Source organism: Lasioglossum baleicum, chromosome 16 (genome assembly GCF_051020765.1).
Source record: "Lasioglossum baleicum chromosome 16, iyLasBale1, whole genome shotgun sequence".
Lineage (NCBI taxonomy): Eukaryota > Metazoa > Arthropoda > Insecta > Hymenoptera > Halictidae > Lasioglossum > Lasioglossum baleicum.
The window spans coordinates 2,631,787-2,648,427 of NC_134944.1; the positions used below are offsets into that span (position 1 = coordinate 2,631,787).

The 16,641-nt window shown below is 44.3% G+C and overlaps 1 protein-coding gene and 1 long non-coding RNA gene across 4 annotated transcripts in view; one reads left to right on the plus strand and one right to left on the minus strand.

Moving 5' to 3' along the window:
* Pgant2 (polypeptide N-acetylgalactosaminyltransferase 2) overlaps positions 1 to 16,641 on the plus strand; it is a 219,775-nt gene that overhangs the window by 126,916 nt on the left and 76,218 nt on the right. The window lies entirely within an intron of this gene.
* LOC143217258 (uncharacterized) overlaps positions 1 to 16,641 on the minus strand; it is an 88,211-nt gene that overhangs the window by 717 nt on the left and 70,853 nt on the right. The window lies entirely within an intron of this gene.

Below are 16,641 nucleotides of genomic sequence, written 5' to 3' on the forward strand. Positions count from 1 at the left end.
GTAATAGGATTTCCAATAATTGTGCTGTACCAAAAGAAAGCATAGAAATGTCCTTTTACATTGCGATCTTAAATGAAACTATTAGATGACGTTATTGAGGGTGACTTATTAGTTGACAAATAAAAATTGCGGTTGCTATTGAAGGCTCTATTAAAAAAGTTTTTAGCCATGTACCATAGATTTTTCAAAATTATGCAGTAATCATCGGTCGGTAATGTGTTAACGGACACACCCTGTATACCGGTAACTTGATCAATGAGTAGAAAGCGCAGAAAACCCGTAGACCGTCGAGAAGCTATTCATTTGTCCGGAGGGACGAGCAACAGTCCGAAACGGTCAGCCCATCGAGCTGCGCTCCTCGCTAAACATATCGGCGTCCATTCGAAGCGTATGCTCGAGTCCGTGGGAAACGGAGCGTCGGCGATTTCAATTAGAACGCACAATCTTCGAATTGTTCTGTCGGAGGTAATTGGACCGGTGGATGGTTCGTTAGAGCCGGATATTTAATTAAATACACCGGCGCTGAAATGTTCCCGCACCCTTGCCCCCTGGCATCGCATCGGAACCCGTAAAATATCGGATCGTGGGCGTCGCAACTCCCCCGCTGCTAATCACATTAGCTAAATAATAATTGCGTGACCGGGTCGCGGCGATTAATTGCGTCGCGCGCGGGCTGCGCGTGCACTTTCTAATCTAAACGATTCCATCCGCGCCATCGATATTACCGCGCCGTCGATCGCCAGTTTTTGGCAGCCGATTCCAACAACAATTAACACGTTCGAATACGTGCGCACGAGTAGCTCGTCGTTTGCAGCCCCGAGCAGAATCTTCTTCTATACGACCGGGTTGCTATTGGAACGGTGATTGTGATCGATGAATTCGAGGAAGAACTGCGGGAGCGTGGAAATTAGAGTTGCCGCGTGTAACACACCTTCGCCACCTTGTTAGCCGAGTATCCTGACCCCCCCCCAGCTAAGGATTCAGCTGCAACTCGAACTTCCCGAGGAGTTCTTCTTGCCGCATAGTGAACCTGATCACTCGGAACACGTGCGAAATTGGGAAACCCGACACGTTTTGTTGCCGGCGCGGCGCCACAGTGGTGCGAACAGGGAAAAAAGTCAATTTTTCGAATGTTAGGTACATAGATGTTTCATTCCGAGCGCTTTGTGCTTCGATGGACACGCTGAATTCAGGATTATTAAAAAGAAAGAAAAGAGAAATCTCAGTTAATCCGTTCGCTTGGGATCTCGTCGTCGGTTTCCGGGGTAACGAAGACATTCAGCGTGTCCAAGATAAATAGAACGTCCTGTAGGATAAATATCCGGTTGTAGGGACTAAGGCGGTCGTCGCGAGAAGCAATATAGGAGGATTGATTAAAGAAAGAGATACCCGAAGGGCTGCATCCAGTGGATACACGCGTCAGAAGGGGGTGTGGGGGTGTGGAAACTGCAGGGGCGAAGAGAGAGGACGTCGCTCGCTGGAGCACGGCAGGAATTCTGTTAATTGAACGCCCGCTAGATACCCCGGGACGGATGTGAACGGTTGCATTCGACGCTCGGATAACTCCGGATCCAACTTTAATCAAATTACATCCGTGACTCGGTGTTTTCACCGTGCCAGAACCTTTCTGACTGCGCCCAGCTTGAACCACTTCGGGCGCTGGAGCCAAGTGCCCCGTCACGAGTGGATGCTGCAAGGAGCCGGGCTTTTAATTAAAAATTCTGCCCGTAACTGCCACGGGATTCCCTCGAGCTGATCTCACGCCCCTGAACCCCACCCCCACAAGGAACGCTATGCCACCTCGTTCGCGCGATTGTTGCGTCCCGTCGCCGATGTGATTCGGCTCAGACTCGCGTCTGCGAGATTTCGGGACACTTCGGTTAAGTTTTGTACATTTTTAGACGTCAGACACGTTTGATTTGAAACAGCTTCGGGGGAAGGAACACACTCTCTCTCTCTCTCTCCCTGTCGAACTATTAAGCGGAGAATATCTGGGAGAATATCGCGGAAGTTCCCTCCGGCCGACCATGTTTCGCGATTTAATAAATTCCGAGTCCCGGGACTCCGGCGTCCCAACCCTTTTAATTATGTCGCGGCTCTCTGCGTTAAGTCCGCCCTTCTCTCACCGAAACTCGAGCCCCGATGTCTTCGGCACAAAGACTTCGGGGGAAGAAAAAAACGCAGCGCCGCGAAAAAACGAACCGGAGAAAGATACACGGAGGATAATAACGACGGTTGTTATTACAGGAGGAACTTTACAACAACTTTCCAGAGCCGCTCCTCTCGCAGTTTTCGTTATCGTCGTCGAGGAGGGACACGAGAACGTAACCCAGGCTTCATTAAAATCTTCCGCGTTTGTAAAAGCGCCGACTGCGTGGGCGAAACGATGATTTTTCGTAGCCTCGGGATTTTTGCTGCAAATATTTCTGAATAACTTTCCCATCTGGTGCTCGCTCGCTGCTCTCCGATATGCTACCCGAGTGAGCATGCTCGCTGACATTTGTCCGACAGTGTTCGACCAACAGCGGCGTAGATTAAAATCGAGGCTCATCATATCGGCGAGCTTTCGCGGTCTTGATCGAGAGGCGCAGTCGATGATCGTTGCTCGCGGGATCAGGCAACGTTCCACGTAATTTCCAATCGAACAGGTAAAAACGTCCAGGTCGCCTACTCGCTTTTACGCCCGAGGCACGCGAGAATCGTCTCCGATCAACAGGTAGGACGGTGAAAGTATCAATTACAATCCGCCTCAATAAATTCCCGTTTCTTGGTCCCGTCACCGTGTGAATACCGCGAGGCAGCATCCCAGCGGCCCGTGAAATCCCCCATTGATCCGAGGATCGTAATCACGCCGGCCATTAATAACGGAATTATCAATTAAACCGTCAAAGCCGCGCGATTACGCGTCCCGAATCGGGTTGCTGGGTCGAAAGGGCGCGGAATCGGTCCGTCTCGAGCTTGATGGACGACCGAACGCTGTCAAGCAAGCATTGAAAGTCGGACACGCGTTCGAATGGCAAAAATATCTCTAATCTAACGCATCGTTGCGGACGACTCTGCGTCTTGTCCATTGGTTCGCACCACGTTTTCTCGTTAGCGTTACGACATCGAGGAAATTCCCAGCGACCGCTAATTAGTCGCAACAGCAGCTGATGGCCTGTCGCTCCGTCGAGCAGTTACTTCGTCGTTTCGCGATCATTAAAGAACCGGGTCGACCGAGATGGTGACCGATAGATCGTCGTCCCTGCAAACGTTCCCGCGATGAGTCCTCTGATCTATCTTGAAACAGAATGAATAAATAGGATTCTCCGGCGGATGTTTGGCTAACAGAATTTTTCCAGAGACGATCGGTCTCGTCTCGTGAATCAATCTTACCGAGAAACTTGCTTGATTAACGGACTTGTAACGTTAATGAAATTGAGAAGTCGAGGACCGTTTGATTTATTCGGTTCGTCGATTGTGCTCTCTGTTTTCTTCCCGAGATTAATTGGATAGCGGACTTCTTTCGTGTCAATTGTTCGAGCTGGCTGGTAAGATTAATTAGGAACGTTGTAACGTTAATGAAAGCGGAGAGCCGGCCAAGTCCATTAGAATCAGTGGCGGACGAGTTTTTAAACGAATGCCGAATTTCAGTGAATTTTTATTATTCGTAAACGCGTTTTTAGACGTGTTTACGACGAAAAAAGGGTAGAACCCAGGCAACCGATCATCGTTCCCACAACATGCTAGCCTGTTTACCGAGCGATTGCCCTAACGGCAAAAGGATAAAAGTGGTGCTGTGTACCTGATCGCTCGCTCCGATCCGATCCGCTCCGGATCCGCTTCGTCAAACTGTCACTTGGCGCGATCTAGGCGCGCGTGCGCCTCCCGAACACGACGCAGCTTGTTTGCGATGTCGACGGCTTATCCGCCTCGCGTGTTATTGACATCGGCAAGTGCTGCCGGGAAATCTGGACGGGGCTAAACGGGCCCGGGAATCCCTGCCGGAGTTTTTAAGTCGCTTCGTCGAACGTTGATTTCGACATCTCGTAATATTCTGCTGCGAAAAAATTACAGCGAGCTAGTCGTTTAACGAGATTTCGAAAAATCACGATTTCACCGGAGCGTTCGCCAATTGATCGGGCCGGCGAATTAATTCCCGCGTGAAAAATGCGAAGCAAAGGTGCCCGAACGAATTTTGAATAACCAAGTCAGCATTTCGGAATTGGTTCGCCGGAGGAACTATTTCCATAGCGTTGCACGCAACGACAAAAAAAAAAGAGGAACGGGGGATGAGAGATCATGATCGATTCGGGGATCGCGATTCGAACGGAAGGGATAAAAGCTAGCAGGGATTTGTTCGGGCCGGCTCCATTTCCGTGCAGATCATCTGCCTTCCAATTTGAGATCCAATCGGTCAGAACGATGACAGGGCAATGATACATACGTGCTCGCGTGTTCGTGTTCGTTCCTAATGCCGTTTGCTGGTCGATGACAACGAGATTGCGACGGTATCAATCGCGGTGATTGCTCGTTTCATCCTACCGACCGGGAATATTGAAAATTAATTTTTCATTTTAATGCGCCTCTCTGTATTTATTATTCGACCGGGGACCACCGCTGCGCCAATTTCGCGTTTCGCGATCAATGTAATTCTCGCGCGACCCTCTCGAAACAATTTCTACCAAAAATCACCTCCGCTTTTTAGTATATTGTTCGCTCGAGATATTCGTTAATTGATTTATTAAAATAAATATTTACCGTTAATGCGCGTTGCCGGAAACAATCTCTGTTTATCTTGGTATTAAAACGTTAGCGTACTTTAGCTTTTCATGTTGAATTTAATCTCCGCGCGCTTTTCACGCGCTTAAACCAAAACTTTTCTACGTCTATTATTTTAAATCCGCTTTCGCGGTGCTCCATTTTTTAAATCAATTGTCAATTTCAATCTGACTATACAGTGGTCGAAATTTCTATAAAGTCACTGTGTTTTGTGCCCGTGCGAAATCAATACGGGCCGGTTGATGTACTTCTTTAAGGCCTGGTTTACGTTGTACTTTTGTCCAGAAGAATTTAAAAGTTATTGCACACGTCTTGTTGTTACTGGGAGCTCTCCAATTCAGCTCGAAATTCTGCTGCATTTTTCCTTTCCTTAGCTGCAGACCTCATTAATATTGAATGTTGTCTCTTTGACTATTTTTTATTACTACCTTTAAGATGGTTTTTTCCGTAATTTTCACGTAAATTGATATAATTATTAATCACGGTATATGACCGATTAGTTTTGTTAGCAATTGCGCGATTAGAGCAGCCCATATCTTTATAAGCATCGATTGATGCTTTTTCTTCACTTGTTAGTACTTTTCCTCTCGGCATTCTCATACACGTGAATCAAATTATAACAAACAGGGGATTTCTGTGAGTTCTAAAACTAATACTTTCAGAATATTCGCAGTTTTCCGTAGTTCTCTGCTCAGAATACAGAGAAACACTAAGTGACTTTATAGAAACTTCGCACTTGTGTTCTGCACCACAAAGAAAAAAATCAAAACAAACGTAAATTGTAAACATAGCGGTCTAGAGTACGCAGTCCCTCTATCCGAGTGTCTACAAGGCACAAGACCAGATACGATAAATCAACAAAAATGGTGATACTTTTAAAATATCTATGAAATAGAAAGATGACTTTATAGAAATTTCGACCACTGTATGTATAGGAATAACTACACTGCGGATCTTTATGCAAAATAAAAATTGTCTGCATCGATTGCAAGACATAGAAACCAAATCGAATGTTATTTCTTCCCTTAACGATCTTAATAGAGAAGAAACCATATATTGGCCTTTTCAATTTTTTAAATTTTCTAACAATTTTGAATTTCATCTACTTAATTTTGCTATAAATGCATAATAATCCGCAGTCTAGTAATAACGAATGAATAACGAAGTGTTAAATAAAATTTGTGATTCGCTCATGTTCCGAAAGCTAGTATTTTATCTTGGAACAGGTTAACAATGCGGAATCGATGCACGACACCCGCGGGTAACTCGGAAAATCGGCGCGGAACGATTCACAATTGTATGTTAGACAGAGATTAAACTCTCTAATCGAGAACTCTGGTTTTTCCATTACCGTGACGCTCTCGTCGCCGGTCGTTCGCTCACAATGGACAACCGTTGTCCGTTCTGTCCACCGTCAACAACAATTCCTCCACCCCCGCGTGGGAGGCGTGTTTCACACGGCCGGACAGAAGCCCCGCGACCACCAAATGACGGTCCCACCCCTGCGAACGAGCGCACACATGCACACCCTTATCCACCACTGCGACATCGCGAAGAAGGGTTGCGGCGTGAAAAGTTTTCGGCCGTGATTGACGTGACAGGGGTTCCACCCCTCGTCGGCCATTTAATTAATGGAAATTGATCGCCCCTTTGGAACGCGGCGCCCATCGACGGTCAACTCTGTTGGTTGTGCCTGCGAACGATCGCGAGTGACCCTCGATTACTATTCGGGCCAAAATTCTTCTCGAGGGGGGCTTCTCGTGTAACAGTGAAAATAAGTGATTTTACAAAATCAGTGAATTTTCTATGGTCGGCTAGGTCACGAAAAAGTAGATCCACGGTTCTTTTAACCCTTAAAATGCTGAGTGGGGTCCAAGGAGCCCAGAAAGTATTTTTTCTTAATAACTTTGTAAATAATTGTTTGTAATTTTTCATATTTTATGTATTTTCCCTTTTTTCATCGTCAAGTATTGTGGACGATTTGTGTATTCTAAAAACATTACCGTTATTTTGTTTTTAGCTATAAACATACTGGGGTCTCCAGGAGACCCCATACGATTATACACTCCTCAAAAGAATTAAGGGATCACTTGTGCGAACCCGAAAAATTGCTCCCACTTTACGTGATCATAACTCCGTCAAAAATTACGGTATCGCTATCATTAAACAATGGTTTGAAAGCCTGAAACCTCTAGTTTCAGATGCTCTGTTTCAAATTGTTGATATGTTGGTTTTTTACAAAGTTATAGCGAGATGAAGACAACATTGACGGTTAACAAAAATTTTGTGCGACTTTGGAACATCACACGGGAGCAACAAATTTTTTTGATAAATCGCGTTAATATCATTTGGAAGGGCTGTCTTTCCCGTGTAAATTTTGTGGTTGTTGAATATTGTGCGATTTTTATTATTCGAGTTATTCGAATTAAAAAAAGATATTAAAAAAATTTGTCGCTCTCCGTGTGATATTCCAAAGTTGCACAAAATTTTTGTTAACCATCAATGTTGTCTTCATCTCGCTATAACTTTGTAAAAAACGAACATAGCAACAATTTGAAACAGAGCATCTGAAACTAGAGGTTTTAGGCTTTCAAACCATTGTTTAACGATGTCGATGCGGTAATTTTTGACGCAGTTATGATCACGTAAAGTGGGAGCAATTTTTCGGGTTCGCACAAGTGATCCTTTAATTATTTTGAAGAGTGTAGATAAGATAAGATCTAACGACAGAAAAGTAAATATTCTTTGTGAAGAATGTCGAATGTTCATCTGCAAAGATCATAGAGTAGTATAGTAATAATAGAGAAGAAAACTGTACGTTCCTTGGACCATGGCGAATGAAGAGTATGTTCTATTGTTTAGAATCTTGATGTATTAATTTTTTTGTAAAGAGAATAAAATTTAATTTTGTGTTTTTATGCCATAATTATATCAATAAATACATATATTAAACATATCTATTTTTTACTTTCAATTCTACAATTTTTTAACGTGGGTTCCCTTGAGGACCCCACATCGTTATTAGTGTTGCCAAAAAGTATACAGCATTTTAAGGGTTAAAACTACTATGAAACAGATTGTTTAGTACTGCAGCTTGTACTCACCCGTGTATTCTTTGGCACTGTCGACACTGACGCTAACAATTAATGCAAGAAACGCGTATAAGTTGACGGTTTGAGCCTAGTGGCTTAACTGACACTTCTAGCTCAATCTACCCTCGCTGTGGGTGGGGAGCGAAGAATTTCTGTCTCCTAATTGGTTGACTTACGCTTGTATTCACCATCGAACTCATCCCTTTAGGTATGGGGAGACTCGAAGGTGACCGCGTGGTCCTATTCGGTGTGCCCGGTGAGGCGTTATATACCTGGGCCCGAGACTCAACCTTTATTGCAAATGTTTTGCATGTTGTAAATCATCTGTTTGTGTTTTTTTCTTTTTCAGTGAGATCACAGAATTTTACGAGCTAGTGATTTACGACCATAATTGTTGAAAATTGTAAAGCTGCTTACCACAGAGCGTACCGAATCTTATTCGGTAAAATTGGATCGCTAGATAGCAGTTGAAGTGACTTTTCGCCAGGAAGTCAGAAAAATGTTCTCTGTCGTTTTTCATTGTTCTGCGTCTGCGAGGGCGGAATTTATTCGAATTACCGCGATTATTCATCGGAACGAAAGCCCGCGGCATGAACGTTTCGATAAAGCACTGGGAGCGAAATTTTAACGATTGTCTCTGGCGTATCATGGTTCTTTCTCTCTCTCCACCTCTTTTTTCTCTCTCTCTCCAGCGAGCTCTCCCGGTAGAAATGGAATTGGCGGAACGTGTGGAGAGCCTCTTGAAAAATTGAATTACGGCGTTCGGAATCGCATCACGTTGTACAAGACGTGGAAACGAGCGGAGCATAATGTATTACCATTCGGGCGTGTCCTAATAAAAATTTTCGTCGTGGTTCCAATCGCCTCCCCCGCCCCTCTCGTTAATTCTACCCGTAGACATGTAAAAATGCCGCAATTTTCGGCCGCGAATTCCCCTGGCTGGCAAATTAAGGAAATTCCTCGCGTCACAGATTGCCTTTCGAGAGCCGTTCTCTCTCTCTCTCTACATTTAAAACCCTTCTCCCGATCACAAATCATTTTGGAACACTTCTCGGTGCCTACAAAATATTTTGAGCCGCCGTTGGAACTCCCACGTGCAAGACGTTAGGATCCACTTCTTTATTTCGCCCGAGAACGCTCCGAGCAGTTTCTCCGATTCCAACGAAATCGTTCATTAGTTTCACGCTGAATAAAAGATGACGACGCGACGGTCTCGACCGGATGGGCGAATCATCTCGTCGCATAAGCAGGGTCGTCTTTGGGGAACGTTGCAAATGCTTCTCGGAAAGAGAAAGAGCCAGAGAAGCGCCGAGAGTTCCAGAGAAAGGGAGAAGGAGAAGGAAGAAGGCCCCGGTGAAATATTTTCATTTACATTCGCAGCTTAGCAGCCGCGATTTGTATAATGCAACAGTGGTTAGCAAAGGAGACAGAGCGCACGGGCCACGCATACAGACGCGTGGACCGCTATCTGGCGAGTTAGGCGAGCCAGCCGACGAGACACCGAGCATGCAGCACAGCAGCGACTTCGAGCCTCGGCGAGATAAGGGCGCTAACGACGTGCCCTGTGTTCCTTGGCATTTCTCCGGTGCCTCCTACCGCACGAATGCGAGAGAATGTCTACCGCCCCCCCCCCCCCCGCTGCTCGTAATACCGTATTTATAACGGTGTGTACCAACGCGCGAGGCATTATGGGCCGTTGCTTCATTCGCCGCAACTGTTGCCCGGGATAGTATCTCGCCGCGGAAAAGATGATTAATGCCGCGACGATGAGATTACCGTCGATCGACCGCTTCCCGTAACTTTTCACTTTTTGTCCTCGAAAATCTTCCCAATGTATTTTTTATAGAGAATCCAATGGAAGCGAGATATATTTGAGAAATAAGATTGAGTAACGCGCACGCGCGCGTCGCGTCGCACAGTAGGGTATTTGGCCTGAAAAAGTGGAAAAAAACTATTGTAGCGTTATTTATAGCCTCAAGGTTATAATATTATATATCGTTGGATTCGCCTTAAGATCAGCTACAACATTATGAAATCCAAAATACATTTTAGTATTTGAAAAATCAAATTTACCTCAATTTTTTGAAAGAAAAAAATTTTTTTTAACTTTTATATATTGAAATTTGTAGACGACTGAATACTGTTCCTCTTTTGTTCGAAACATTTTTTTCTCAGATTATCGAGAACCCCTGAAAAAGCGAGGCGATAGTGGAATGTTTGCACTGTTATAACTTGAAAAGTATTTAAGAAAAAAATATTTTATTATAGCGTTTTGGAAAGCTCTGAAAACAAGCTACAAGAATATGCAATAAAAAATGGGGTTTTCTATTAAAGAAATTGAAGATGACCTTCGCGTGATTTTCAAACGACTATCCAAGGTCAAATCAATGACGCCATTTTATGGCCCCCTCGGAACCATACAACTTTTGTCAGAAACATTTTTTAACCAAAATGCTTAATTTCGAAGATATATGTCTGTTTCACTTTAAATGACTCACCCGGTATATTATAAGAACATTTTAAAATTATCACCATTAATTTTCATCCAAAAATACATCAGGAATTTCTACCTCGGATAATATTTCTTCTTTATTTGAGGCCAAGCGTAGCCGAACATGCAGGCGTACGCGAAACGCTGCTAAACGCTTAATACTAAATTATCTATAAAATTTGAATCCGCGGGCATATCCGGAATCAAACTTTGTTGGCTTATAATCACAAATCTTTACCGAATGTAATGACACCAAAAATAGCACTCAATATCGCCTTATACTATAACAAAATTGTCAATAAAGTTTTGTAATTTTTAAAAAGCTTACAGAATGATTGGTGATATTCAAATATTAATAACTATACTAATTTAGATGATAACAAAATAAAATCTATGCGAAAGTGGTCTGTATACCTACCTGAACAACTTTTGTAATACAAGAATTTACAGAATTTTCCTTCAAACGCTTGAAAATCGCCAATGAACAGACGCTGTCTTAGAGACTGTTTAAGAACGCCCAGCGCGCCTTAAAATCTCTCGACTTTCGATGAAGTGTCCTACTTCACGGGTGTGCACAAATAGAAAAAAACATTATTGCAGCCTTATTCTTCAGACCTTTAACTACAACGAACAACAAAAAGGTTATGCCATACGCAAAAATTTAGAAATCGAATTTTTTCCACTTTTTCGGGCCAAATACCCCACTGTGCGTCGTGCAGAAGCGGCCGGAAGAGCCGAGCTACTCCCGCGGCCGACAATAAACGCCTTAAGAAGTTCCACTCTCTCGGTTCCGTATAACAGAGATTAAAGAGGTGGCTTTATATCCTGGGCGAAACGAGCACGACGGGAGACCGCAAGAAGCAAGGTCGTCCGTTTTTCCATGCAGCCTCTGCCTCCCAACGGCGGGCATTCCGACGATTAACCACGCCCGGGACGGAAACCGAGCCAGCAAATTAGTTAGCGGTAAATCTCTCGCGAGGGAGAGACTTTTCCGATGCTTCTTGCCCAGCTACCTTCCCCCCCGAACTCGAAACAAAGATACGCTATCGACGTCCCTTCGTTTTCCATTTCTTCGAGAGTAAATTATTTATAAAAAGTCCAACAATCGAGAAAGTATCGAGAGACGCATACGGAACACGATCGATATAGGTCGAAACGAGCGTCGATCCTCCGGGTTAATTGATTTAAATTGGAAGCTCCCTATCTCGGAGCACTTAGGCGACGCAACTGGGAGACTCGAATGTCTCCCAGCGAAACAAAAGAAAAGAGAAGGATTTCCCAACGCGGCGCGGCGCGGCGGGGGGAAGAAAAGTTCTGCGGGAAAAGAAGAAGGGATAATCCAATAGCGTTTACGTTTTCGCTCGGAGTCGATTTAAATTTCGCTCGGGCTATCGTGAAAGCCGTCCAGTGGATTTTATCCTGAGAAGTAAATCCCATCGGCGGTATTTTCTCAAACATTTCTTAATCTCCATTAAGGCGGAAAACTTGCTCCCCCTCTCCCGCCACCCTCGCTCTCGCTGTGAGAAAACCTTTAATTCCCCCAGCGATTCAGCCGCCGGGAACCTTAAGTTCGGACGACCGGAGGAGAAATCGTCTTGGAATGGCCACTCCAGATCGATATCTCGATGCTTCTTTCATCATTCGCCGTCGTATGAAGTCGACAGTGTGCGCCGAATAGCTTTTCAATTAAACATTAAACAAACTTTGGAGGTTCTTTTCGAATCTTAATAAAAATGAGTGGGAGCTTCGATAATGGCGAAGCGGACCGAAATTGACCCGGTATCGGGTTTCGTGATTTTCGATCGACTGACGTGGAGCGATCTCGAATTCCCCGTCGATTTTTATTAGCACGAGTCGAGGATCAAAGGCGTCGCAGGAATCCGGACGGAGCATCGGCTCGGAGGAGCAAAAGGCTTGGCCCTCGTCGGTGATTCGTCCTCTTACCAATTTAACGTCTGCAAAATCAAGGGACTCGGAAAAGTGGTCCTTTGAATATTTCGCTCGGCTGTGTACTTGTCCCGCTTATGCTCGCGAGCGAAATCGCGAGCACAAAAGGACGAGAAACGCTGCTCGCTAGAATGTTCCCGCGGAGGAGCCATGCATTCGATGTTGTCGACATCCTTTCTTCTCTGCCCTCCATTTTCTCTTCATTTTCGGCGGCGTACACCCGCTTTGAGTTCACTCTGTTCAGATAGATGGAAGTCTGCCGGGAGAACCGTGTCCGTTGTTCCAGAAACAACAATATCGGAATGTCTGAATCGACGCTCCCCCAGCAGAGAGGTGTTGGATTTATTCCTGTATAATTCGCCGGTCCTGCCAAGCACAATGCTTCTACAACTCGCTGGACTCTCTCATTTAAGATATTATATAAATCTTGAAAAAGATTCCACGAAGACAGAAACTGACAACAAAGATGCAAAATACAGCTCTCCTATTTTTGTGTTTTATTTCTACGGTGCACAAAGTTCAGTATATTGTCCATATCTCTCCATTACTCGTGCCGGTTATTTTTCTGTGTTCTTTACCAACACATTCTCCACCTGCGTTACACATTTGTTACAATCACAATTCCCAGCGTAGAGGAAAGCATTTCAAGTTTTATCTGCACATTTCCTTTTCTCAATTTTCCTTAGAAAAATCGTAGAGATCAATTGACTGGAACTAAACGGGTTAATCATTGAAAAAGAAATCTTTACAACGTCAGGAAACTCCACCGAATAAAAAAAAGCAAAGTCACCAGTAACCGCCACAAGGATCACCGTGCTAAATAAACGATTTTCCCAGTAAAAACTCATCAAAACTTAGCCCGCAGCTAATATTTATCTTACCAACAGCGCGGAACGAGCTCTGCCCCGGCTTTTCTCTAAACCCACGTTTCCCGTTGATTTTCGGCGATGGTCCTCTTTGAGGATGGTGTCGTGGTCGTCGGATGAAAGTCACCGGAGGATCTGGAATGATCCCGACAGCGTCAGGATAGGAGCGTCAAAGACCTCGACGGGGAAGACTTCCCGCTCGTAAAACACCGAGCTGTGCTTTTACGATCCGTATTTTTTTCTGCCCCCGGTTGACGGGGGTGCGATCGTGACAGAATGCGGAGAGTGGACTATTATACCAGGAGAATGGTCTTAGGGCTGTTCTCAAACCGGAAAAATCAAGCTGGAGGGAAAGGAGGCTGTGCCAACGTTATTGATCTGGTTCGAAATAAAAGTGCCCCAACCAGATAAAAACATTTTTTTTAATTCTGCTGCGTATACCGTAGCTTCTTGAATGGAAATTTCATATAGAGAATCTGTCCGTTAAGTTATGTCACCATTTTTTAGGAATTTCCGGTAGTGCAATTAAAAAATGTTTTAGACAAAAGTTTCTCAGTACTTGGTGAGCTACATGTTCGCATATTCTTCAATCTGAAAAAATGATTTTATTTGACTTTTTTAAGTGGCACCATATGTTTTGGACATCATAGGATTGTTTCTGACGTCGAGGCGAATTTAACAGTGTACTATACTATGACCTTCAAATGACCTCAAACATGAAAATTTTGTGCAAATGTAATTTTAATGAAAAATTATTTCTTACAATATAAATCAAGTTACATCAGATGTTCGAACTGTGATGCACCTTCTACGATACAGAACTCCGCTCTTTGTATTAGATTTTTCGTTGTTGCCATAATTAGGGCGTCTCGGTTTATGTTTACTCTCGTCGCGTCCCATATTATGTTTGTATTTATCACTTACGGTTCAGAATCATCAATGTGTCATCGTGTCATCGATCTAATCAGCTTATAGACAGTATTCCTTCAATCGTAGTTTAGTATATCACGATTTGATCTTTCAGAATGAGTAAGTTTTCAAATACAGAAAGATGTGATATGCTGTTTTCAATGAATGTGGAAACAGTGCACGCACGGCGGAAAGATTGTACAAAGAACGGTTTCCAAATAGGATTTGTCCTTCTAAAGAAACGTTCCGTTATCTTCAAAAATCATTGCTTTCACTTGGTAAATTTCCTGATGGGAAACATTCTAGTCGCTGTAGACCCGTCACAAATGAAGACAATGCAATGTTAGTCCTCAGTTATTTTGAAGCCAATCCGCACGCGTCTATTCGACAAGTTGCAAAAGAATTGAATATGTCGGTCGAAAGTATTAATAGAATTACGAAAAGATATACAAATATCATCTATTTAAAATGACATTAGTTCAAGAACTGCGTGTTACCGATGAACAGCGGCGATTAGAATTTCTGGCGTGGCTAGCTGTTGCTAATAAAGAGGTTCCTGAAATTTTTATAAAAATTATGTGGACAGACGAATCTAAATTTACAAATAATGGTGCATTCAATCGACGAAATCAACGTTATTGGTCCACAGAGAATCCACACTGGACACGAGATCGCAACTTTCAAACTAAAATTAGTGTGAATGTTTGGTGTGGTATTTTAAATGGTCACTTAATCGGACCATATTTCTTCGAAGAAAATTTGACAGCTGCTCGATATCTGAACTTTTTGATGGCATTAGTATTAAAACACAATGCACCCTCGACTCGTCGATAACATGAACGGCCCCTAAACGGGATAGCCACGTCTACGGGCGGCGGAATTGAATGGAACCCAGCACATGCCGTCGAACGTTTCCCAAGGATGCTCGTGTTCAGGAAATAAGCGCGGCCATCTTCGTAGCGCTCGTCGCACGGTATATTAAATTGTTCCTCCTTTTAATCCTGATACAAAGGCAACGGCGTTCCCCTATGGCTTCCCATTATGCGGAATCGCTGTCGTTTTTATGGCAGGCTATTCCCCTGTACGTCGAAGCCTGTACGCGAACGGCCCTCTTTTGTTTATCCTGATCTTCGTTTCGGATCCGAACTGCCTCGTATAATTCAAGTATAATTCGCGCATTTATGGCGGGCAATAAGGCGAACAGATAGAACGCAAGATTGTGGACGTGTCTCGAAAGTTTAAGGACGCTGTTATTTCTCAGGGATTTCTTATGAATGTATGATTACGAATACGATTAGTTGTAAAATAAATATAAAGTTTCCTTGATCGGGGAAAGAATGTTACGACGGATTCCCCGCTGGAGTATTTCCAATGAAACTTCCGGGGTATGTGCAGTAAAAGTACCGCCACCGAACAAAAATATTTCCAAAAAAAACTCTACTGCTGTTATCTCGTCCACACGACCCGATAGTTGTCGAGCGTTCGCAGCGACAGGACCCGCGTCCTTCTCGAAAACAGACAATTCTCTTTCGGCAAACATTTTTTCCCAGGGGAGAATGGTCATGCGGAAAGGCAGATCAGAGGACATACCGCGGGTTTCCCGCGCTTTGTGCGCGTCGTTCAAGTGGAACACTTTCTTCCTTTTTCTTTCTTTTTTTTTCGAGTGCGATTCTTTATGCATCGAATCACCGGGAGAACGGGATAGAATGTTTTCAGAAGAGGGGGCCCCCGGTACTTACGCATTCTCTCCGGCGGGTATTTTTCCAACGGAGGAAACGGGTTTCGTTTTTTCTAATTACTTCCTTCCGTCCGGGGGAAATGTTCTGCGTTCGATAAATATTTTCGTCCCGGTGGCGCTCGAACAGACTCTGGCAGGGAATAAAGACCAGCTGAAAGCGGACGGATGTTGTACGACCAACTTGAAAGGAAGCTGCGTTTTCTCGTTTCCACTCTTTTCTTTCGCTCTGTTCGTTTCTCTTCTACTTCTTTTTTTCTTCGACTTTCTCTTCCCGCCCTTTGCCAGGTCCCTCTGTCTGTTCTCCGCGCGATCTTCGGCTTAAACCCGGGGCTTCGATGGCTCGTGAAAGTCTTGGGGGATTCGTTAAGACTTCAAAGCTACCCCCGACCAGCCGCCCGGTTTCGAATTAGCGGATTTTCTCGACCGCCTTTCGCGATACGAAAGCCTCGTCACTGATTACACGCCGAACCTTTCCCTCCTACTCTCCAGTCGTGTCCTTTAATACCTCTGAATTCCTGCGAGCCGTGTACGCGATACTCTCCCCCAATAATTAGTGCCTCTAAACTCTGTACAACAAACTTGTACGGCGGCCTTCCCCCGAAAAAAATAATTTAGTACAAAATCGATTCGAAGAAGTGCGTTCAGTGAGCCCTCGTGTTCGGTCTACCACCCTCGAAAACACACGGAGAACGTTCAGAGGGGATGGTTTACGATCTAAAAAAAATGGGAGCGGCGGCGGCGATAAATGCGATTCCGCGAAATCTGGCCGAAAGTCGATTAGACGGACGCTATTTATTTCCCCGAGACAGAGAGCAAGACAGTCTCCGCGAAGATCCG